The sequence below is a fragment of the Schistocerca piceifrons genome, chromosome 4, assembly GCF_021461385.2.
Source record: "Schistocerca piceifrons isolate TAMUIC-IGC-003096 chromosome 4, iqSchPice1.1, whole genome shotgun sequence".
In the NCBI taxonomy this organism is placed as follows: Eukaryota; Metazoa; Arthropoda; class Insecta; order Orthoptera; family Acrididae; genus Schistocerca; species Schistocerca piceifrons.
This window is the reverse complement of record NC_060141.1, coordinates 117216983-117242618: the sequence shown is the minus strand read 5'-3', so window position 1 is coordinate 117242618 and position 25636 is coordinate 117216983. Positions and strand designations below refer to the sequence as shown.

Here is a 25636-nt window from a genome sequence, read left to right as displayed (position 1 = left end):
TAGACTTGATAAAGGAGACTAACGCATCATTAAAGAAAGATTTACAAGAAACTAGAGAAGAGGGAAGAATATTCCGAGAATCATTAGAGAAAGGTTTACAAGAAACTAACGCATCATTAGAGAAGGGTTTACAAGAAGATAGAGAAAGGGAAGAAATATTCCGCAAATCATTAAAGGAAGATTTACAAGAAACTGTAGCACGAGAGATCAAAACATCGCAGATGAAGATGGAATGTAATCTGAAGAAGGAGACGCAGGAGTTACAAGAACGACTGAAGATGGACATCGACGAGAGAGAAAGGAAGCTACAGAAGAGCATAGACCAAGTCCAGGGAAACGTGGAGAAGGTGGAAGGAAAGTTGACAAAAAAGATAGAAGACGATGTTGAAGAAACTAAAGCCGAATTGGGAGAAAGGATCGCCGAGGTGACGCAGATGCAGAAACAATGCAATGATGCAGTTAAGGGGATAGGAGATAGGCAAAACCAACTGGCTGTCAATGTGAGAAATGCTATAGCCGTGCAACGAGAAGAGGATAACAAGAGGGTTGCAATGGAGGTCAGGCAATTACAACAGGGAGTGCAGCAATTGGAGAGCAAGACAGAAGAAATTGATAAACGAATTAGCAATGCCACTTTAACCGTTGGGGAAGGTAGAGTCGTTACCTTGATGAGCAGTGATAATCGGTACGTCCAAAATAATACAGGGCAGAAATTTAGACTGAAAGGAGGGTTGCACCCAATGATATTTATGAAATGGTTAAAAGGAGTTTTCCCAGCACATCTTAAAGACTCAGACAAGATTCAATTCGCAATAGATAGAATGGAAGGTGAGGCCTTCACTTGGGGAGTCAGGAAGAAGGAAGGGACTACTAGTTATGATCATTTTGAAGAGGAATTCTTGAAGAAATACTGGTCCAAAAGTCATCAGTGTGCAGCAATTGAGGACCTACTCCACCGCAAGTCACTTAGTACATGGAGAGGAACGTTGAGAGAGTTTGCCGAACATTTGTGGGAATTGAACGAGACCTTGGAACAACCCCTGAGTGATGACGTAATGATATCAGCGATAAAAAGAAGAATGAGCCGGAGAATGCAAGAAACTGTATCCGGGAGCCTAATTAAAGATAGGGAGGCCTTGATGGAAATACTGGAACAGTTGGAATCTGTTCGATCACAGGAACACAATCAAGCTAATGATCAAAACCGAGGGGGAAGTAATGACCCGAGGAATCATTTTGGTAATTCGTCTAATTATAGAGGAAGAGGTGGTGGCCATAGGTACAGGAACCATGGTGGTGAATGGCAATGGAGAAATAATTGGAGAAGGAGTGAAGAACCAAGAGATCATGAGAGAGGATGGGATAGACGAATGAATGACACAGTGCATATAGAAGAGGCGGAGAGACCGGAAAACTGAATGACACTCCAGATGAGGTCCAGTCAGGAGTGAGAGCGACAAGGACCAGAGTAAACCTACTAAGACACAACAATGGTGGAGATCTGAGAGAAGATCTACTGGAGGAAAGAAGTAGGATTCCCAAAGAACCCATGCTACCCACGATAGGAATCAAGCTATGTGGACTGAATATCGAGGCATTAGTCGATACAGGAAGTGAAGCATGTGCAGTATCCAAGAGATCATATGAACAAATACTAAAAGCAAACATTAGCTTGCCTAGTTTCCCGGTGAGTGGAGTCAGAATTGTGAATGCGTTGGGTGCAAGAAGTAAACCTATTAAAGAACAAGTGTTGATTACCTTCGAGATAAAGGGAGAAGAACACGAAGCAACATTTTTGGTGGTGGCTGGATTGAACACATCAATTATTTTAGGGATAGATTGGTTGAATGAAGTTGATGCAGTAGTGAGTTTTGATGAAGGTACTATCAAGGTCAAATTAAGAAAGGGAGAAGAGAAGAGATTAAAGTTTGCTGAGGGGAGTGCAATCGAAGAAGAGGAGGAATTCAGAAGGATAAATTTGTGTCATGATGAGGAACCCACCACGGGATACGGGGAAGAGGAACTAGAAGAAGAAGTGTTGATATACCTTGAGGGATTAGCGCGAGAGAATAGACATAAAGAGGATAAGATCAATAAAAAGTTGGAAGAGATGACACACCTAGGTGAGGGAACTAAGAGGAAATTAGCCACAGTATTATACAGGCGTTGTAAGGTATTTTCTCAACGGCCAGGTATCATGAAAGGGGTGGAGTGTAAACTAAAGATAAAGAACCATAAATCGTTCAATATAAAACAGTATTCCATTCCCCAGGCGAAACAAAGAGCAGTAGATGAAGAGATACAGAGGATGATGGACCTTGATGTTATAGAAAGGGCCAACAGTCAATATAACAACCCCCTATTTGTTGTTGATAAGAAGGATGGAAAGGTGAGGATAGTTTTGGATGTACGAACAGTGAACAAAATCATCGAGCCGGAGAGGGACAAACCTGAGACTATAGAAGAACTGATTCAAAAATTCTGAGAAGCAAAGGTGCTTAGTAGTATCGATTTAACTGCTGGTTACTGGGAAATACCATTGGCCACAGAGTCCCGCCAGTATACAGCATTTACTTATGGAGGGAGGTGCTATCAATTTAGAGTGTTGCCATTTGGGCTTAATGTGTCAGTGTCTGAATTCATAAGAGCGATGGATAAGATACTAGGCGAGGAGTTACTTAAAAAGGTCACCGTCTACGTGGATGACCTCTTGATAGCAAGCGAATCATGGGAAGAACATTTGAATAGATTGGATGCAATCTTGGCAGCTTTTGAAATCGCAGGGGCTACTGTAAACCTGGACAAGTCGGAATTTGGCAAATCAAAGATAAAATTCCTGGACCATATAATATCCGAGGAGGGTATCTATCCTGATCCTAGTAAAATGGAGGCTATTAGAAATTTTCCGACCCCCCATAGTAAGAAGCAGTTGCGAGTATTCCTTGGGGTTTGTGAGTTTTATAGAAAATTTGTCAAAGGGTCTGTACTTAATGCCCCGAGTATGAGGGAATTGACCAAGGCGAGGATGCCGTGGCATTGGAGTGCAGAGTGCCAAACCGAGTTTGAGAATATCAAGGAAGCACTATATAGTGCAGACATATTGTACCACCCGGATTTTTCCAAGGATTTTTATTTAGGAGCAGACATCTCTGACTATGGACTAGGAATACATTTGTACCAAATGGAGAGGAGCGGAAATGGTGAGAGTGTAAGAACAATAGCGTTTGGTAGCAGAAGTTTAAATGCTTGGGAGAGGAAATATTCCATTACTGAAAGGGAGGCATTGGCAATTGTGTGAGGGTTTAAGCGTTTCCGGTATTATTTGGCCGGGAGGCATATGAAAGTCGTGACTGACCATAAGGCCCTTACATTTCTGACCACAAGCAAGTTGAGGCATAACAGACTAATGCGATGGGCCCTGGCATTACAGGACTATGACTTCGAGATAATTTATGAACCAGGAGCAACACACATAATACCTGATGCTTTGTCAAGATTACCAGCTGACTCGAGAGGAATGTTGGTGGACAGGCCAGAAGGAGAAGGAGTTATAATTAACCTGATGAAGGGAGTACAGTATGAAGAATTCATAAGGAAGTTCCTAAAGAATGTGCGCAGGGAACAGAACGAGGACGAGAAATTAAAGATAATTAAAAACAAATACAGGTGTGCAGGAGAGGAAAGAATTCGCACATTTTATTATATTCGTAATGGGATACTTTATAAAAGAAATAAGGAGAGTGAGGAGAACTGGAAACTCTGTGTGCCTGAGCATGTGGTAGAAAAATTAATTTGGTATACACACTATAGTAATGCGCATTATGGACCGAAAAAGTGTCTGGAAAAGTTGAAGTTAGATTGTGCATTCAACAACATGGGAAGGCGTATACGTAAGATACTGAGTACTTGTGACACCTGTCAAAAATCTAAAACGACTACAGTACAGCACAAAGGATATATGCATCCAATTGTACCAACAGCAATTAAGCACATAGTTGCAGTGGATCTCTTTGGGCCACTTCCTGCCTCACGAGGGAATTACACACAAATCTTAGTAGTGGAAGAACTGGTTTCCAAGTACATAAAATTTTACCCGTTGAAGAAAGCTACTAGTAGAGCCATCATTGCCCGCATCTCGTGGTCGTGCGGTAGCGTTCTCGCTTCCCACGCCCGGGTTCCCGGGTTCGATTCCCGGCGGGGTCAGGGATTTTCTCTGCCTCGTGATGGCTGGGTGTTGTGTGCTGTCCTTAGGTTAGTTAGGTTTAAGTAGTTCTAAGTTCTAGGGGACTGATGACCATAGATGTTAAGTCCCATAGTGCTCAGAGCCATTTGAACCATTTTTGAAGAGCCATCATTAACCATTTTGAGAAAGACTACTTTCAAAAGGTGTGTATTCCTAAGCGAATTTTGAATGATAACACAGCTCTACAAAATAAAATTTTTTTTTCGTTGCCAGGGAAGTTTGAACGAAAATGAGATATTGTTATGATACTCATTCCGAGTATATTTGTACTTTTTCCAAATTGGCTCTGGTTTTTGAGATATAGGTTATTTGTGGAAATGAGAGTTTCATGTGGATAATATCGACTGCAGGGTCCATATATGGTGTAATGTATTTGCTACCTGTTTTTTAATTAGTGATATTGTACTATCTTTATTAAACAATTGTGCTCAGGGAGTGCATCTGTGTGGTTGAGGATTACATCATGCAAACTTCACACTGTCAGCATGTGTTCAGTCCTGTTGTGCGGTGCGTGTCTTGAAGATATTGAGGGTTGTGCAGATTTGAATTCGGCGGTACTCGACATTCATTTGTTGGCCGAGGTAATCCCCGCAACAGCCGATAGGTAGCGTTCAGTGTAAACATGAAAAATGGCGATGGTCGAAAGTCACACACATGTGCAGTGCAGCTTCAAGGAGATAGAACCTTTTCATCGTGACGTAGCAAATAAGAGGTGAGTATTCATTTCACACAAAACAATTAATGATGTTTGTTGGATGTGATTGACATGCAAATACAAGAAAGTTCTGCATAATATGTAGTATTTGTGCAATTTTGTTTTAGGAAAACACGAGTTCTTCACGCCGTCTTTGCGTGAACCATCCTGATGAGTTCTGCTACATTTGTGGTGAATACGTTCTTCAAAAGAACAGGAAGAATATCACTCCTTTTGTGAAGGAAGCGTATCTGGCATATTTCGGAATTAAACTTGGAGATCAAGACAAGGCGTGGGCACCCCATAAAGTTTGTAAATGCTGTGTGGGGTGCTTACGGCAGTGGACAAAACGAAAAAGGAAAAGCTTAAACCTCGGAGTGCCTATGGCATCGCGAGAGCAGAAGAATCATACAGATGATTGCTATTTTTGCATTGTTAATGTGAAAGGTTTTAATAGGTTCAAAAAACGAAAGTGGGAATATCCCGATTTGGAGTCAGCAAGAAGACCGGTGGTGCACAGCAACGATGTTCCTGTACCAACCTTCACAACATTACCCACGCTAACATCATCAGATGATGATGTGCACGGCGAGGAATGTACAAGTAGTGGTTCGGAATACGAAGGACGTGAGACACAACCCCAGCAGTTCGACCAGAAGGAGCTCAGTGACTTGATACGAGAACTCAATCTTTCAAAGCAAGCATCAGAACTCTTAGCATCCAGGCTTAAGGAAAAGAACTGTCTTCATCCAAGTGTTAAAATAACAGCTTACCGGACGAGAGAAGAAAACCTTCTTCCATACTTCAACCAAGAAGAGGTTATAGTGTATTGCAGCAATATACCTGGACTTTTACTTGAATTGGGGCTGCTGGAATATACACCAGAGGACTGGCGTCTCTTCATAGACAGTTCCACTAGAAGTTTAAAATGTGTTCTCCTACACAATGGCAATCGTTACGCATCTATTCCAATTGCCCACTCAACAAAACTTTGTGAAGCATATGCTAACATCAAGATGGTTCTGCAGAAAATTCAGTATATGCAGCACCAGTGGTTGATTTGTGTTGATTTGAAAATGGTGAACTTCTTGCTTGGACAACAAAGTGGATACACAAAGCACCCATGTTTTATCTGCATGTGGGATAGTAGGGCAAAGCACGAACATTGGAAGCAGAAAACATGGCCTCCAAGGGAACATATGGCTGTTGGTGAAGCAAACATCATTAATGAACCTCTGGTTAGTAGGGACAAGATTGTTCTTCCACCATTACATATTAAGTTAGGACTAATGAAGCAATTCACCAAAGCTTTAGACAGAAATGGTAATTGCTTCACATACATCTGCAATACGTTCCCTGGACTCAGTAATGAAAAACTTAAGGCAGGAATATTTGATGGTCCTCAAATTCGCAGGCTCATCAACGATACCAATTTTACAAGTGTCATGACTGTCACTGAAGCATCGGCCTGGAACAGTTTTGTCGCTGTTGTAAAATGTTTTTTGGGCAATCATAAAGCTCCCAATTACGAGGAACTGGTCAAAAACATGCTCACTAACTTTCAAAACTTTGGAGCTAACATGAGCATAAAATTGCACTTCCTTCACAGCCACTTGGATCGATTTCCTCGTAATCTAGGTGATTTCAGTGAGGAACAAGGAGAGCGGTTCCATCAAGATATGAAAGGAATAGAGGAAAGATATAAAGGAAGATGGGACAGGCATATGATGGCAGATTATTGCTGGAATCTGCAACGTGACTGTTCTGAAGAGACCTATAAAAGGAAAGCGTGCAGGAAGCGGTTCGTCATGGACGGAAAATGATATACTTATAGAGAAACTTTTCAATTATGTTTTATACGTGGACAAATGGCTCAATGGTTGGCTCTGAGCACTATGGGACTCAACTGCTGTGGTCATAAGTCCCCTAGAACTTAGAACTACTTAAACCTAACTAACCTAAGGACATCACACACATCCATGCCCGAGGCAGGATTCGAACCTGCGACCGTAGCGGTCGTGCGGTTCCAGACTGTAGCGCCATTAACCGCTCAGCCACTCCGGCCGGCCGTGGACAAATGCCTATCAGGTTTTCATAGAAGCTATTTATAAAGATTATTTTCTTTTTTTCATTGTAGTTTGTAGCGCTCGAGTTCAGTATTAGCAATTTTTTCTAATTTTTTGAATAAATCATGCATTATCTCAAAAACTAGAGCCAAACTGCATAAATGGTTGCTATATTCGTCCTCAGCACCACTAACCCATCCTAAAGCCACTCAAATATCCTTGGCAAGAAAATGAGTGTTGACCAGTGTAATGGGTCACAATTTAGGCCAAAGGAGTGGACAGAGATGCTAAATGAGCACAGAATAGAGCAAATTGTCATTTCTAGGTATAGGCCAGCTTCTAACCCTTCAGAACGGACAATGAAGGAATTGAACCGTTTATGCCGAATATACTGTCATAGGAAGCATGGTTCATAGAAAGAATATCTGGAAGAATTTGAGCGGGTCAGGAATCACCTCCCACATGATTCCACAGGGTTTGCACCATGTGAAGTATTGCTCAATCAAGAACCCGACAGTATTTTTCGTGAGTTGCTAGTCTACCCACCAGGAAGTTCATTGACTTGGAAAAGGAAATTGGAGCTAGTGGAATTAAGTATGAAGGAGAAGGCTAGGAAAAGACAGGAAAGACACGACAAGCTAGTGAAACCGATAACTTACCGAGTGGGAGACTTGTTACTAGTAAAAGTTCATGCAAAATCAAAGAAAATAACTTCTGAAATACATAAATTCAACCACGTTTATAAGGGACCATACATGATTATAAATATTGGTCATCCTAAGACTGTGGAGTTAGAATATGCACGGACAAAGAGAGTGCATGGTAAGGAACATGTGGAAAACATAAAAAGGTACTACTCACACGAGAACAGGGATAATCCAGATGAGGAAGGGGAACTCGATTAGGGCAAATGTCTGAAATGAGAGTGTTCAAGCTCCTTGATGTAGTTCAGTAGGACATGTTTAGAACATTTAGTTGTTAAACGGGCATTTGAAAAAGGGAAATGTTTATTTACATTGTGTTTTCTGATGTATTATAATTAGAATTGCATATTTCCCATCGACGATTACCTGAGAATGGGTATAAGACCTGTAACAGCTAATTTGTAGTATAATAATTCATATGTCATGTGTTCAAGTAATAATTTTTGATTGTATGTTGTGTGTTTCATTCAATATTGGACTATAGAGGACTATTGCTGTTTGATACAAAAAATTGTAATTTGGACAATGCCATGTTTATGAGGTGTAATAACCTTTTGTAGAATATTATTGTGGAGGCAGCCCACTGCCGGAGTCGAGGGATTATTTGGTGAATTGTAATTTCATTAATTATTTGCACTATGTGTTTTGTTCAGATGTAGCAATGTCTAATTCCCTTGCCGATTCTTTTACGCCAGTGGCTCCAAAGAAGTTTTCGAGGGCGGGTATGTAAGGGGTCCGTAGGCCCTTACTATAAGTTTCCACACGGCACAGGTCGATAGGACAAACAATCGATAGTGTGTTGTGTTGCGAGAGCGAGTGTAGAGTTGAGTCAGTTTCCAGGTTGCGGGCCGAGCGGTGTGGAGGCCTGTTGCGGTAATGCAAGGTTTACCGACAAAAGGAGTGGCCATCGCCGCGGTTTAACCCCTTGTGTTAGAATAATACGGGAGAGTGAAGAAGTATAATTACGATAGTGATCAGTGATATTTCTGTGCCGATATTTTTGGTTTCACGTCTACCGCGCCGGCATCATTTGGATTGCAGTGTTGGATTGCAGTGTTGGATTACAGTGAATGAATTTGCGTGTGAGAATAATGAATAGCGAGGAAGCCTGTGCTGAGATTAGCCGTAATTAAATATGTATGACGAAGGCAGTGGCTGTCTCCTTCCTTTTGTATTTTTGAGACAAATATAGGTCCTTGATTAGTGAAGCTGTGTTGGCGTTTCTTCTTGTCACCGGACATTTCATTATTACAGCATTTGAGAAGGACAAAATGGAATGTAACAACTCCGTAGCAGTCAAATCCGATTGCCAGCCCCATTAGGTACACGGTCACATTAATTAATATTCATTTGGGCTGCTATCAGATCCCGATCGAGCGGGATACATAAATCGGAGGTGTTACATACCTCTGCTATTTATTTGCTCCTTGCTCCGTCCGTCATGCGTAATTTTGCTGCTCAGGTCGCAGAATTCCTTAATTACATCAACTTCGTGATCGCCAATTACGATGTTAAGTTTCTTGCTGTTCTCATGTCCGCTACTTCTAATTACTTTCGTCTCCCTTCCATTTACTCTGAATCCTTATTCTGTACTCATTCGACTGTCAATTCCATTCAATGCATACTGTAATTCCTCCTCCCTTTGACTGAGGATAGCAACGCTATCAGAGAATCTTGGCACTGATATCCATTCCCCTTGAATTTTAATTCCACTCTTCAATCTTTCCTTTATTTTAGTTATTGAGTCTTCGACTTACAGAATGAAAAACTGGGCGAAAACTACATCCCTTTCTAATCAGTGAACTTCTTTCCTGGTCTTCCAATCTTATTTTTACCTCTTGGTTCTTGTACATATTGTATATTTGTGGCCTCTCCCTATAGTTTACCACTATTTTTCTCAGGAATTCGAACGTCTTCTACCATTTTACACTGCCGAACGCTTTTTCCAGGTTGATAGATCCCATGAACGTGTCTTGATTTTTCTTTAGTCCTGCTTCCACTATCAAGACCAGAGTCAGAACTGTCTCTCTGGTGCCCTTACCTTTCCCAAGCCCAAACAGATCTTCAAGTAACAGATCCTCAATTTTCTTTTCCGTCCTTCTGTATACTATACTTGTCAGTAACTTGGATGCTTTAGCTGTTGTTTGATTGTGCGATAATTCACGTACATGTCGGCTCTTGCAATGCTCGGAATTGTGTGGATGATATTTTTCGAAAGTCTGACTGTATTTTCCCAGTCTCATACATTCTACATACAAAACTGAATAATGATTTTGTTGCTATTTCCCTTAATGATTATAAAAATTTCCGTAGGAAGTTATCTATCCCTTCTTCCTTTTTTTGAGCTTAAGTCTTCCAGAGCTCTTTTAAATTCTGAACCTAATGCAGGATCGCCTGTCTCTTCCCTATAGACTCCTGTTTCTTCTTCTATCACATCATCAGATTCAGTCCTCTTCCACATAAAGGCATTCAATATACTCTATCCACCTATCCGCTCTCTGTGCTGCATTTAACAGTGAAACTCCCATTTCACTAATACTTTTGACGTTTCTTTACTTTTTTCGATTTCTTCACATTTTTCATGCAGCCATTTCGGCTTAGCTAGCTGAAATTTATTACAGAACTCAATTAGTCTTTCCCCTCCCTCAGACGTGTGGGGTAGCCGCGCAGTCTAAGGCACCTTGCCCCGTCGGAGGTTCGAGTCCTCCCTCGGGCATGGGTGTGCGTGTTGTCCTTAGCATAAGTTAGTTTAAGTTAGGACCGATGACATCAGCAGTTTGGTCCCATAGAAACTCACCACAAATTTCCAAATTTCCCCTCCCTCATTCTTACCAATCACATATCCTCCCGCTACAGTTTCCTCTGCTCCTTCCCCTACAACCGCATTCCAATTCTCCACGGCAATTAGATTTTCATCTCTCTTAACGTTCTGAATTATCTATTCAGTATCCTCATACATTTTTTCTATCTCTTCATCTTCTATGGCGTCGGTGTTAGCTTGTTATTGGTTCTACTAGGAACAACCCTATCACTGCTCGAACAGTCCACGGGTATACTGCCTGTTCATAGTGTCCAACGGGCACAATATTTCGGCGATCAGACCTGTCGCCATCGTCAGGTGCGCTGACGAGCTGAGCTCCTGAGGGTGGACGGCAGATTTAAATCCCCTCCCCCGCGGGCCGCTCTCTTCGCCGTCCGCGCCCGCGCGCCGGCAGTCGCGAAGACGTGGGCGTCGGAAACTGTCGTAGCGTCGATGTGCTTGCTACGTCCGCCCTGGTCGCCAGTTCGTACTTCTTGAGCAAGAATGATTTCCTCCATTCAACATCTATTATGCGAAACCCATCCCACAGTTTTCTCACATGAGGTACTGAAAGCTGTGGATTAAGGCAGTCAGGTAGATGCAGAATTTCCGAAAAGCATTTGACTCACTACCGAACCTACGCTTATTGTCAAATTGTGAAATTTGTGACTGGGTTGAGGATTTTTTCGTAAAGGAGAACATAGCATGTTATCTTGGGGGCAGAACCATCGTTACATGTAGAAGTAACTTCGGGTGTGCCCCACGGAAGCGTGTTGGAACCCTTAGTCTTCATGCTGTACGTCAATGACCTCGCGGACAACATTAGTAGCAACCTCAGACTTTTTGCAGATGGTGCAGTTGTCTATAATGAAGTACAGTCTGAAAGAAGCTGCATAAATATTCAATCAGATCTTAATAAGATTTCAAGGTAGTGCAAAGACTGGCAACTTATTAAATGTTCAGAAATAGGAAATTGTGCACTTCACAAAACGAAAAAACGTAGTATCTCAAGACTACAATATCAGTGAGTCAAAGTCGGAATCGGCCAGCTCATACAAATATCTGGGTGTAACACGTTGAAGCGCTACGTAATGTAATGGGTACTTAGGCCGGTCATGGGCAAAGCAGATGGTCAATACTGGGGAAACGTAGTCAGTCTACAAAAGGAGATAGCTAATAAATCACTTGTGTGGCCGATTCAAGAAGCTTAAGTAACCTATAGCAAACTGGACTACTAGGGGATATTGAACGAATACAAGGAAGGGCAGCACGAATGGTCACAGATTTTTTTGGCCCGTGGGAGAATGACACAGAGATACCGAAGAAACTGAACTGGCAGACTTTTCGGGTACTGAGGCATTTAAAATATCATTTTTCCCGCGCTCCATACGTGAATGGAACGGGAAGAAACCCTAATAACTGGTTCAGTAGGACGTAGCCTTCACCATGCACTTCACAGTGCTTTGCGTAATATAGACGTAGATGTAGATACATATCCCGCGGCTTCAATTTTCCATTAAGGCTGAAGCCAATAAAATTATTGGTCAGACATGACAGAAATATTCATAATAAGTTAAAAATAAATTATCTGTTACTGGACGCAAATAACTACAAAACTTATCAATGTGGAAACGATCAACATACAATCTGTATTGAGTAAGAGCGGCCAGATACTTTTTTTCTTTTTTTACTTTGAGGGAAGGTGTATTTGTTTGTTGCATCTATTTGGGTTTGTCTGATTGAATCTTACTGCCAACAGCTTGGTGTAAATATAAAATATATACCGGGTGATCAAAAAGTCAGAATAAATTTGAAAACTTAATAAATCACAGAATAATGTAGATAGAGAGGTAAAAATTGACACATATGCTTGGAATGACATGGGGTTTCATTAGAACCAAAAACAAGAAAAAAAAACAAAGTATTGCTAGACGCGTGAAAGATCTCTTGCGCGCATATTTGGTGATGATCGTGTGCTCAGCCGCCACTTCCGTCACGCTTGGCCTCCCAGGTCCCCAGACCTCAGTCCGTGCGATTATTGTCTTTGGGGTTACCTGAAGTCGCAAGTGTATCGTGATCGACCGGCATCTCTACGGATGCTGAAAGACAACATCCGACGCCAGTGCCTCACCATAACTCCGGACATGCTTTACAGTGCTGTTCACAACATTACTCCTCGACTACAGCTATTGTTGAGGAATGATGGTGGACATATTGAGCATTTCCTGTAAAGAAAATCATCTTTGCTTTGTCTTACTTTGTTATGCTAATTATCGCTAGTCTGATCAGATGAAGCGCCATCTGTCGGACATTTTTTGAACTTTTGTATTTTTTTTTCTAATAAAACCCCATGTCATTCCAAGCATGTGTGTCAATTTGTACCTCTCTATCTACATTATTCCGTGATTTATTCAGTTTTCAAATTTATACTGACTTTTTTATCACCCGGTATAATAGAAATCATAATATAAAAAGTTTGAACAGTGGTTTAAAATTATTTTACGATGAACAAAAAAATAGGTGGAATACATATAGCTAAGGGAAGTTCGCTTATTAACTAGAGACAAATTAGGAAAATAGAAAGAACTCGAAAGAGACTGGAAAGCATACTACCTGATATTAGAGTGTTTATGCAGCCACAGATAGAATACAAAATTTCGTAGACACACTTTATAATCTCGTAGAAAACAAGAAGTGCGTTGTATATCTGAGGATCTTGATAACAATAAAAAAAGGAGCACTTGTTGAAAGAGGCAACTCATTTCACAAAGTTTTGTAAGCGGTTTTGCTGTGCTTCGAAGAAACTGTAGGAAAACAGCACGTGGTTGACATATCTTCTTTCTTTCTTCTGGCGTTCGGAGAAACGATTATGCTTGATACCTATACGATGTAAATGAGAACTAGTTGAACGATATACGTATTCGCACCAAGGCAGCTAGCTAGCTTTCTGCTCGTTTGAATCAGGGGAGGCTCCTAATTACTGATTGAATGACAGCGTAGACGGGCAGGCAGAATGGCATCATTAGTCTGTTCATTCATCTTCGGTCGTTTGCAGCGTAAGTAACGTGAAATCGGAGAACAGTAGACTGATGTTCACTACAGCACACACAGACAGCGGTCGCCTTCGCCAGGTGGTCGTTCTTTTCAAAGTAGACCAACCCCACATGAGCTGGAGCCCACAGAAACCTTTTCGTTTATTTGGCAAGATTTTCATACGATCGCCATTATATGAATAAGGGTGCAAACTCCCTTCCCGTATTTGAACCTCCATAAAAATTTCTCACTGCACTATAGCCGACATATTCGTCTTGAGAGATTCAGAAATTGCATCGATATTTAAGATAATTCTCATTTACTGTTCTATCATGGCAAATTTTAAATTAGAGTAGGTTTTCCGATCATAGTCATGACAACTCACATCGTGCAAGGAAAACCGACAGTTACACTTTTTAAGTATCATTCTGCAGATTGTTTCTCGATGCTTTTATACCACCTCCTACGATGTTCTTCACGTTCGTTTACTGTGAATTTTAGGCATGTTTGACAAGTGCTATTTGGTAATAAATACAATATTTTTTATTTGTTTCTATATCCTTTACATCTTGCATTTTTCCGTTTTTGGACTTCACTTTTGAGTATAATAGCTCAGGCTAGGACCATGCCCAATTATTTATTACGTCCGTTTTTCATTATAATTTCAGATAAATAGCTGCTGCCCTTCCTGGGCCAATAAAGAGCATTGCGCAACCTAGGGCTGTCTTTTAATATTAATCACAATACAAAGTTGCTGCAACATCGCACCACAATGGATTGGAATAAATTTAAAGATGACCACTTTAGTCGACTCGAGTGCTAGATATTCACCGTGATACCGACACAAAGGAGCAGAGCAAGTAGTGGAAACATTTAAATTCACCGCCGCCGAAAAAGGCCGCAGATCCACCTATCAACGAGCAATGTGATTTTTGGGTCTGGTATGGTATGGTAGTACCGGATTACCCCATTACGCTCCTGAGGGGCAAACCGTCACGGGAGCATACTGTACTACCAACTCTCCTGACGAGCTGCCAAGACGAAGAGTCGCTGAGGCTGATTTGGGAGGTGTCTGCTCCACGACAACGCCCCAGCTGATTCTGCTTCGGACACTTTCACTCACGTCGCCGTATTCTCCTGACATGGCACCCAGCGACTTCTTCCTATTTCCTAGCATGAAGAAATCATTGCATTGCAAGTATTTCCGTAATGACGACGAGAAGATTTTCCAGGTGAATAGTTTCTTGAACAGCTAAATCGAAGACTTCCACAACCAAGATCGCCACCAAGTTAGGAAGAATGTGTCGCATCGAAAGGTGAATATGTAGAGAAAAACTAACGCTACCATCAAGTTTCATAGTCGTAGCTTGATTTTTTTGATTTTTTTTTTTTCGTGTAACGCAAAGCGACCATGTCCTTGGACAGCTCAGGTGTCACGTCACATATTTACTAATGCAGAACTGTGCTGTCATCATCGGATCTTATACTTCTGAATTTTTACAAAATATTATCCATCAGTGTTACAAGTGAAGCGACTTGTATCACTGATCACTGATAGATAGTATGTATAGATGATACGTTGTAAATATTCAGAAACATAATATCCGATGATGAAAGTATAGCTCTGTTGAAAGCGGTCATCAAATAAAATGCTTTTTAGCGAACCTCGTTTGTGAAATTTTCTCCAGTTACCATGTAACGTTTATTCGTAAATGAATACCTGGATTTCCCGCTGAACTCAGTACCCTTTTGACATAAATGTTTGATGATGAAACTACAGCAAAAATAAAGAACTGTTGAGAAGAGTATTACTCGTCTAACGGACACGTGGAAGGCGCATGTTTGACTGTGTTGGATATTGATAAAATGGGCATTTGGATTAGAATGTCGCGGGTTCAAGAAAGGCGAGCGTGTAATAAGTAAAATAATGAAACAAGTGCACAAGTTATTCAATGTTCGACAAAGTGTCTAACATAAATAATCACGGTTGTGCGGTCGTTATTTGTATTGTACGTATCATTGGCGCCGACAAACGAAGTGAACAACAATAATTTATAGCTAAAAGAAAGCCTAACTGCCGGTTTTTTCTTTAATTGAATTATCTCCCCTCAAAAATTAGTGCAAGTAAACGTCAACAAGAAACGAGCGACGTATTCAACCAGGGCTCGCTGCCATGAGACACGTAAAACAACGTACAGCAACGGAAATCATCAAGCACGGAAGACAGATCATGACACACTTAAACATAAAAACTATAGGATTCAGTGCTCAAGAATAGATAAGATACTGCATGGCGCGTACTCTTTCACCAACATTTCTATTTGAAGTCAGATAAAATCGTACCAAAATAAAACAGTTTTGCAAATAAAAAGTAAAAACAGTGAGCTGTTATACTTCAGAATATTAATTATACACAAATTGCTGAAACAACTACGCATAATTAAACCACAACAAACCCCTCATACAGCATGACACCAATTCGAAGAGGTGAGCGTTATTTTCTTGTAGCCCACAGAGAAACTGATGAATTAACTTATGTCTACACTAGAATTATGTTTTTACACTGACCTGAACTTTCGATAGGACTTCGTAAATCCCTGTCACAACACCGCACAGTTCACTGTCTGCTGTTCAGAATAAACTGAAGCAGGCGGCTTTATTGTGGAACTGCTGGCAACACAGGAAGGCTTAGAAGCGACTTTGGGACATTTAAGCAGTCTCAGCTGCTAAAACCGGCCGTATTAGTGAGAGAACTTGTGGAGGCAATATCTCAGGATGAGGCTAATGTGTTAGTCTCACGCTAAGTTCAACGGCTCATGGAGTAGCGGATTTGCGACGATCATCGTCCGCAGTGGGCGTAAGCGGTCTGTGTGTGCGATTCGGATTCGAGAGAAGTCCTCTTTCGCCCACGCCACGAATTTAGTGCTTTGCTTCTATGTCCGCAATTAATTAATGCGTAGTCGAAATGTTGTTTGAAACGGTATCCACTGAAGGAAACATTGTAGGTGAAGAACAAAGAATTTGAGGTGGAAATGTTAGGAAGCAATAGGAAAGAGAACAGATTTTCAAAGCATCAAAACTGTGGATGGTGGATTAATAGAAGTGAAAGTACTCTGCGGCCTGGATGCAAGATAACCCAGAGTTACCAAAGAAAGCAAGATCTGAGAACGAAAGTACCCAACTCGAACGCATAAAACCGAGGAAAAATGATTCTAAACTAAGACGGTGAGTCTGTTCTATCACTCACCAAAGTCATTTATCTGTAATTCCTTGCATTCGTTTGCAATCGGTGTTTTCAGGTTGACAAATCCAGAGACTAGAAAAGCACAATACTATATAACTGACAGTTATGACCTACAGATTCACAAGTGATAAAAGGCCTATTACTTGCAAAAAGCTACAAATATTTTAACACATGCAGAACATACAGAGTAAAATTTCCCAAAATAGAAGTTGCTGTTTCGTCCTACGTTGTTCGCTTATTCATCATCGAAGTGAAGATGTAATGTTTCAGAGAAGCAGAGGCGAACAGTACCCACAAGTGAGAAGAGCCAAATGTGGCCATCCTACATCATTTTCGATGGTAGTTCAGTACCAACGGAAAGTATTCACATATCCACATCATCACCAGGATCTTTTCCATTCCGCTCTATTTAAGTCACTTTACTGAGACTTCGCCTTTGCAGTTCGATGACGAGAAAGCACGTACGACAAAAAAGTGTTTTCGGAAATAGTATCGTCTTAATATCGCCTGTATTTACACATATTGCTACAATTAAATGTATGGCTTTTTGCCAAACAATATGACTCTTGTGAATCTGGTACTAATAATAATTGTCTGTTTATTCAAAGTAGAGAGCGAATAGGTGAAAGAAGTAAACTGAAGTTCTCTGGGGGGGGGGGGGGGGGGGGAATTTTCTGCTGACCAGGCAGAAGAAGAACGGTGTTTCAGTTTGGAAGACGTAGAGGATCCAATATTAGAATTAGTGGTTTGAAAGACTGGAATACAGAAACTCAGAGTGTATGGTCAGCATTTCTTCAAACTTCATAGAATTATTGGGAGTACTGGCAATCAAACGACTTTTCAAGCCGATTTGTAGAATCTAGGAGATTGGAGTCATACCATCAGGCTTTGGTGAATATGATCGCCAGAATCTCAAGTTAGAAAAGGCAGATAGTTGTGACAACTACCACAAAATCTGTGTAACAAATTATGCATCCGAGTTGCTGACAAGGATAGTATGCTGAAAAATAGAAAACAAAACTGAGCGTATGTTACTCTCAGAAAGATCGAAAGATCCCGCGATCCGACGATAGGGCTAAGAAATGTACGCTGCTAACAGCCAATACGTCGCATGTTGCTGGTTTCTTGCAACTTTTACAGAAAAGCCAAAGAGGCAAAACAGTTTAACTATTCAATAATACGTATTTTGAGAGTCGCACTAAAACGCTTCAAGTTTCCACAGAAACTAAAGCAGTTTAGTAGCATTAATTTAACATCATCAATCACGTCTCTTCCGGCAGCTAACTAATATGAGAACTTACTGAAAAGTAATGCCTAAGATGTTTTATTTGAAAACTCTTAATTTTTTAAAATAAAACAAGCGTTATTAACATTTACATCTTTACAATGAAATGAATACCTCTAGCTGCATATAGGCGTTGATACAAGTCAACGGGGACAGTTGAAAATGTGTGCCCCGACCGGGCCTGGAATCCGGGTTCTCCTGCTTACATGGCAGACGCTCTATCTATCTTCCTTTTTATCTCATTTTGTTCGATATTGCTCACTGAATTCGTTCGGCGTGGACGTCCGATGACAACCGTTTAGGTTGTTCGTTGATCCGTTCTCTCAGTTTTTTTTATTGCAGAGGGTAGCTAACCCTCTGACCGAACACACTGAGCTACCGTGCCGGCATCCATCTGAGCCACCGAGGACACAGAGGATAGTGCGACTGCAGGGACTTATCTCTGGCACGCCTCCCGTGAGACCCACATTCGCAACTTATTGTCCCGCACCATATTCATAGTGCCCCTACCCATTATACTCATTACTTGCGGCTTTACTGCCGATTCCTGTAAGAGTTCGGGCACTGTTTGCGCCTCCGCACAGAAGAAGATGGTCAAATGGCCGGTGAGCCTGCCCTATATATATAATTCAAATGGCTCTGAGAACTATAGGACTTAACTGCAGTGGTCATCACTCCCCTAGAACTTAGAACTACTTAAACCTAATTAACCTAAGGACATCACACACATCCATTCCCGAGGCAGGATTCGAACCTGCGACCGTAGCGGTCGCGCGGTTCCAGACTGTAACGCCTAGAACCGCTCGGCCACCCCGGCCGGCAACTCTCTCTCTCTCTCTCTCTCTCTCTCTCTCTCTCTATATATATATATATATATATATATATATATATATATATAACGATCGAGGGCTTCACTTTGGTAGTGATGAAGCAGGGCAAGTAGTGGTGAGGTTGTGGCTCAACAAAGTCAAACATTCTACAGTGACAATGTCATAGAATTGGTCTCTCGTTCGGAGAAACATGTTCGCCGCCATGGCGACTAGGTTGAGAAATAAACGTGTAGACATAACGAATAAAGATGTAAATATATATGAAGATGGTATCTGTTCTTTCAGACATGTCCGAAAGATCAGATACCATATATATATATATATATATATATATATATATATATATATATATATATATACATATATATATATATATATCACTACTTGCCCTGCTTCATCACTACCAAAATGAAGCCCTCGATCGTTTTCTTTAAGTTTTAGAAAAATGAAACTCGGATGGACCAAGTCGCGACTGTATGAAAGATTATGTAATACAGTGAATCCAAGGTGTCGAATGTTGCCGATGCCGCAGTGCTCGTATGTGGCGTGGCACTGTCATGCTAAAAGGGAGGGTGTGGACGAACTGTTCAAATTCGAGCCTCGATTATGGCTCTCTGTTTCTCAAGCACCGACATTGTCACATCAGAAGCCGTCATATTGCACGCTACAATTCGGAGCCCTTTAACGGCAGAGGGATACAACATGATTCAGCGAAGCGGAAAATTTGGCCGAGTAATACACTCCTGGAAATGGAAAAAAGAACACATTGACACCGGTGTGTCATACCCACCATACTTGCTCCGGACACTGCGAGAGGGCTGTACAAGCAATGATCACACGCACGGCACTGCGGACACACCAGGAACCGCGGTGTTGGCCGTCGAATGGCACTAGCTGCGCAGCATTTGTGCACCGCCGCCGTCAGTGTCAGCCAGTTTGCCGTGGCATACGGAGCTCCATCGCACTCTTTAACACTGGTAGCATGCCGCGACAGCGTGGACGTGAACCGTATGTGCAGTTGACGGACTTTGAGCGAGGGCGTATAGTGGGCATTTGGGAGGCCGGGTGGACGTACCGCCGAATTGCTCAACACGTGGGGCGTGAGGTCTCCACAGTACATCGATGTTGTCGCCAGTGGTCGGCGGAAGGTGGACGTGCCCGTCGACCTGGGACCGGACCGCAACGACGCACGGATGCACGCCAAGACCGTAGGATCCTACGCAGTGCCGTAGAGGACCGCACCGCCACTTCCCAGCAAATTAGGGACACTGTTGCTCCTGGGGTATCGGCGAGGACCATTCGCAACCGTCTCCATGAAGCTGGGCTACGGTCCCGCACACCGTTAGGCCGTCTTCCGCTCACGCCCCAACATCGTGCAGCCCGCCTCCAGTGGTGTCGCGACAGGCGTGAATGGAGGGACGAATGGAGACGTGTCGTCTTCAGCGATGAGAGTCGCTTCTGCCTTGGTGCCAATGATGGTCGTATGCGTGTTTGGCGCCGTGCAGGTGAGCGCCACAATCAGGACTGCATACAACCGAGGCACACAGGGCCAACACCCGGCATCATGGTGTGGGGAGCGATCTCCTACACTGGCCGTACACCACTGGTGATCGTCGAGGGGATACTGAATAGTGCACGGTACATCCAAACCGTCATCGAACCCATCGTTCTACCATTCCTAGACCGGCAAGGGAACTTGCTGTTCCAACAGGACAATGCACGTCCGCATGTATCCCGTGCCACCCAACGTGCTCTAGAAGGTGTAAGTCAACTACCCTGGCCAGCAAGATCTCCGGATCTGTCCCCCATTGAGCATGTTTGGGACTGGATGAAGCGTCGTCTCACGCGGTCTGCACGTCCAGCACGAACGCTGGTCCAACTGAGGCGCCAGGTGGAAATGGCATGGCAAGCCGTTCCACAGGACTACATCCAGCATCTCTACGATCGTCTCCATGGGAGAATAGCAGCCTGCATTGCTGCGAAAGGTGGATATACACTGTACTAGTGCCGACATTGTGCATGCTCTGTTGCCTGTGTCTATGTGCCTGTGGTTCTGTCAGTGTGATCATGTGATGTATCTGACCCCAGGAATGTGTCAATAAAGTTTCCCCTTCCTGGGACAATGAATTCACGGTGTTCTTATTTCAATTTCCAGGAGTGTATGCGTGATGTATAATACCTGAACCGATATTGAGAACAGAAAAAAACTTGAAGGCATTAATTTCCAAATGCCCTCGTAGTTCTATATTTTGACTGGGGACCTGTGCCTACCTGACCGCTACGGTCGCAGGTTCGAATCCTGCCTCGGGCATGGATGTGTGTGATGTCCTTAGGTTAGTAAGGTTTAATTAGTTCTAAGTTCTAGGCGACTGATGACCTCAGAAGTTAAGTCGCATAGTGCTCAGAGCCATTTGAACCTGTGCCTACCAGTCAAGTGAGCGCTCACCAAACAGCAACACTTGACAGCGAAAACAGGAAAAATTATACAGTAAACTTCGCCGCTCTCGGCATCGCACTTGATAGTTCTTGTTATCTCTCCATCTTCCTTCCTTGTTGCGGGGATCCTACAGCTGTCACTGCATACCACATCTCTGTGGCAAAATGCATCGATCTCGCCATCCTTCCTCATCCTCTTTCAATCCTCTTCTCCGTATCACTTCTTGCATGCCACTCAGGCCACACTCTCCGTTGTCTTCGTCTTCTTCTCCTTCCAGGAGGTTGCCACGGAAGATATCTCTTCGGCCACCTGTCTTCATCCATTCTTTTCACATGCTCAAACCATCCTAGCTGCCTTTCTTCTATTGTACACGCAATACTGTAATGAATCTATGTCTTTCCTCTTATTTCCTCATTTCTTACGTGGTCAACTCGAGAAATTCTACAGGCTCTTTTCAGTTAGCCCATTTCTAAACTCTAAGTCTGTTTTTACTTCTTCCTGTTTCAGCACTCACTCCCATAGCTTCTTGCTGGTTCAGCGCAGAACATGTATAAATGAATTTTAACTTTTAAACTAATTATTGACGACCAAAGTACACGGTTTAAGTTTTGGATAGCAGTCCTTCCCTGGCTGATCCGTTCTTGGATATCTCCATCACGTCTTCCATCGCGTGACAAGATACTACACAGGTACTTAAACTCTTAATAAGATGTCCGTCAACATCCTGGTTACTTTCCTCTTCTCCACAACTTAGACGTTCTGTCTTTTCAAAATTAATTTTCATACCCCACTTTTTATACTCCTCGAAGCATGGTGAGGTATACCCTCTTTAGCGGTTGCTGCAACGAACCTGATCACGGGCATAGAAATGTGTGTACATACACTGGTTCCTTACTTCATCCCCCAAGCCTATGCAATTTCTACAACACAGATGCAGTGCCCTGCACATACATCTTAAAGGCTGTGGGAGACAGACAGAATCCTTGCTTCGTTGTTCTAGTTTTTCTGAAGCCCTCTCTATAATTTCCTTTTCCTACTTTAATGACACATTCTGATGATTTATATAGGTTTATGACACTTCTTACATAAAGTGTTGGCAGTTCCACTAACCACAGCACTTCGAACAGTAGCTTCAATGGCACGGTGTCTTATGCTTTCTCAAGATCTGTTAGATTCCCTTCCAGTATCTTCTCCACGATCTGTCTTAAGGTAAAGATGTTACCTGCACACGACCTGCTTCATCTAAAGCAACTTTGTTCTTCCATCTTCCCAAACAGGCAGAAAAACTTCGCTAACTTCAATCAGTGTGGTTTAATAGCTTTTGATATCGGAAACCACATCCCTGTCAAGCCATAAAGCCAAGAACATAGGCCAGCCTCCTTCAATCACGAGGACTGGCGCCCGTCGCCCAAATCTCCACAGGTCCAGAAACTCCCAACATTGCACAAACATCCAGGTTTTTCAACCCATCAGGTCTCAGGAGCGGAATGGCTGCCATTTGGCTCAAACGCTGGCACTCTCATCGGCTGTGCCTTTCTCCCATGAGTAATCTCCAGAAAGTGCTGCCTCTCGGCGTGACTTCTTCCTGTATTGTTTAGATAACTTACAGGAATCCAGCTGAGTGACGTCGTCGAAAACCGCCAATATTTCGACAGGTGCACACCTTGTCATTTTCAAGGCAAAACTATCTGAAGAAACTCAGGTCTCGCATCTTCCACAATCATTTTTCACTAATTGGTATGGAATGTACACGGAAAGACGATAGAAAGTCTAGCCCCTAGACGCCTATTACAGGTTCCCGTCAGATTACTTGAGTTAGGTGCTGTCAGGCTTGGCTACCGCTTGGACGGGTGACCGTCCGGGCTGCCAAGCGCTGTTGGAAAGCGAGGTGCACTCATTGTGAGGCGAGTTGAGGAGATGCTTGTCAGAAGTAGCGGCTCCGGTCACGAACACTGACAATGGCTGGGAGAACAATGTGCTGAACGCATGCCCATCCTCATCTATATCCAGTGATGCCTCTCGGCAGAGGTTGACACGGAGGTCGGTCGGCACCTTTGGGCCTTCCGAGGCCTATTCACATAAAGCTAGGAGCCTGTTAGCCTCTGAACACAACATTCACCCCTACACCACATTTGACACAATTAAGGAGGAAGCAACCCACCAGCTCTCAGTTGCTGTTCAAAGCTAACAGCTAACCGTCGAGTTTGCAATTCTTTCTTGTGAAAATTCCGAAAGCTGCTGTCGCTTTATTCGCTTACAGGTGAGATAAAGATCCAAGGCAGTGTCTGTCTGATCAGACTCAAATGAACATTGCATCGTACTTCCTAACAACACTGGCATAAGACAGCGACTTTCAGTTACAATATCCTGCTGTCGTAGGGCAAACACACAATGTGCACGAGTGTAGGCTGTGACCCATTAACGACGACATATGGAAGTTTGGGTATGGCCGTGAGTCGCGGCCGGATATAGAAAGTAATTACAATTAGTTTTTAATACCTTCACCTGCAGACGGGCGTTGATAAATATCAACAGGGGGAGGTGAAAATGTGTGCCCCGACCGGGATTCGAACCCGGGATCTCCTGCTTGCTTGGCAGACGCTTTATCCATCTGAGCCACCGAGGGCTCAGAGGATAGTGCGACTGTAGGGACTATCTCGCAAGACCCACGTTCTCACCTTGTATGTTCACACACTACATTCGTAGTGTCCCACCCCAACACACTCATTACTCGTGGACGACATTCTTACCAAGTCCCGTAAGAGTTCGGGGAATATGTGTGCATCCGCACAGAGGAAGAAGGTCATGGTCGGTATTGCCAGAACTACACTCCTGGAAATGGAAAAAAGAACACATTGACACCGGTGTGTCAGACCCACCATACTTGCTCCGGACACTGCGAGAGGGCTGTACAAGCAATGATCACACGCACGGCACAGCGGACAAACCAGGAACCGCGGTGTTGGCCGTCGAATGGCGCTAGCTGCGCAGCATTTGTGCACCGCCGCCGTCAGTGTCAGCCAGTTTGCCGTGGCATACGGAGCTCCATCGCAGTCTTTAACACTGGTAGCATGCCGCGACAGCGTGGACGTGAACCGTATGTACAGTTGACGGACTTTGAGCGAGGGCGTATAGTGGGCATGCGGGAGGCCGGGTGGACGTACCGCCGAATTGCTCAACACGTGGGGCGTGAGGTCTCCACAGTACATCGATGTTGTCGCCAGTGGTCGGCGGAAGGTGCACGTGCCCGTCGACCTGGGACCGGACCGCAGCGACGCACGGATGCACGCCAAGACCGTAGGATCCTACGCAGTGCCGTAGGGGACCGCACCGCCACTTCCCAGCAAATTAGGGACACTGTTGATCCTGGGGTATCGGCGAGGACCATTCGCAACCGTCTCCATGAAGCTGGGCTACGGACCCGCACACCGTTAGGCCGTCTTCCGCTCACGCCCCAACATCGTGCAGCCCGCCTCCAATGGTGTCGCGACAGGCGTGAATGGAGGGACGAATGGAGACGTGTCGTCTTCAGCGATGAGAGTCGCTTCTGCCTTGGTGCCAATGATGGTCGTATGCGTGTTTGGCGCCGTGCAGGTGAGCGCCACAATCAGGACTGCATACGACCGAGGCACACAGGGCCAACACCCGGCATCATGGTGTGGGGAACGATCTCCTACACTGGCCGTACACCACTGGTGATCGTCGAGGGGACACTGAATAGTGCACGGTACATCCAAACCGTCATCGAACCCATCGTTCTACCATTCCTAGACCGGCAAGGGAACTTGCTGTTCCAACAGGACAATGCACGTCCGCATGTATCCCGTGCCACCCAACGTACTCTAGAAGGTGTAAGTCAACTACCCTGGCCAGCAAGATCTCCGGATCTGTCCCCCATTGAGCATGTTTGGGACTGGATGAAGCGTCGTCTCACGCGGTCTGCACGTCCAGCACGAAAGCTGGTCCAACTGAGGCGCCAGGTGGAAATGGCATGGCAAGCCGTTCCACAGGACTACATCCAGCATCTCTACGATCGTCTCCATGGGAGAATAGCAGCCTGCATTGCTGCGAAAGGTGGATATACACTGTACTAGTGCCGACATTGTGCATGCTCTGTTGCCTGTGTCTATGTGCCTGTGGTTCTGTCAGTGTGATCATGTGATGTATCTGACCCCAGGAATGCGTCAATAAACTTTCCCCTTCCTGGGACAATGAATTCACGGTGTTCTTATTTCAATTTCCAGGAGTGTATATACTTATATGGATATTGTGTCTGTTCATTCGGAATGTCCACATAAGA

At 43.5% G+C, this 25636-nt stretch overlaps 1 non-coding gene across 1 annotated transcript; it reads right to left on the bottom strand.

Moving 5' to 3' along the window:
- Positions 1–23888: 23888 nt before the first annotated feature.
- Positions 23889–23963, bottom strand: Trnaa-agc. Its single transcript has one exon. It is a non-coding gene; the product is annotated as a tRNA-Ala (tRNA).
- Positions 23964–25636: the final 1673 nt, after the last annotated feature.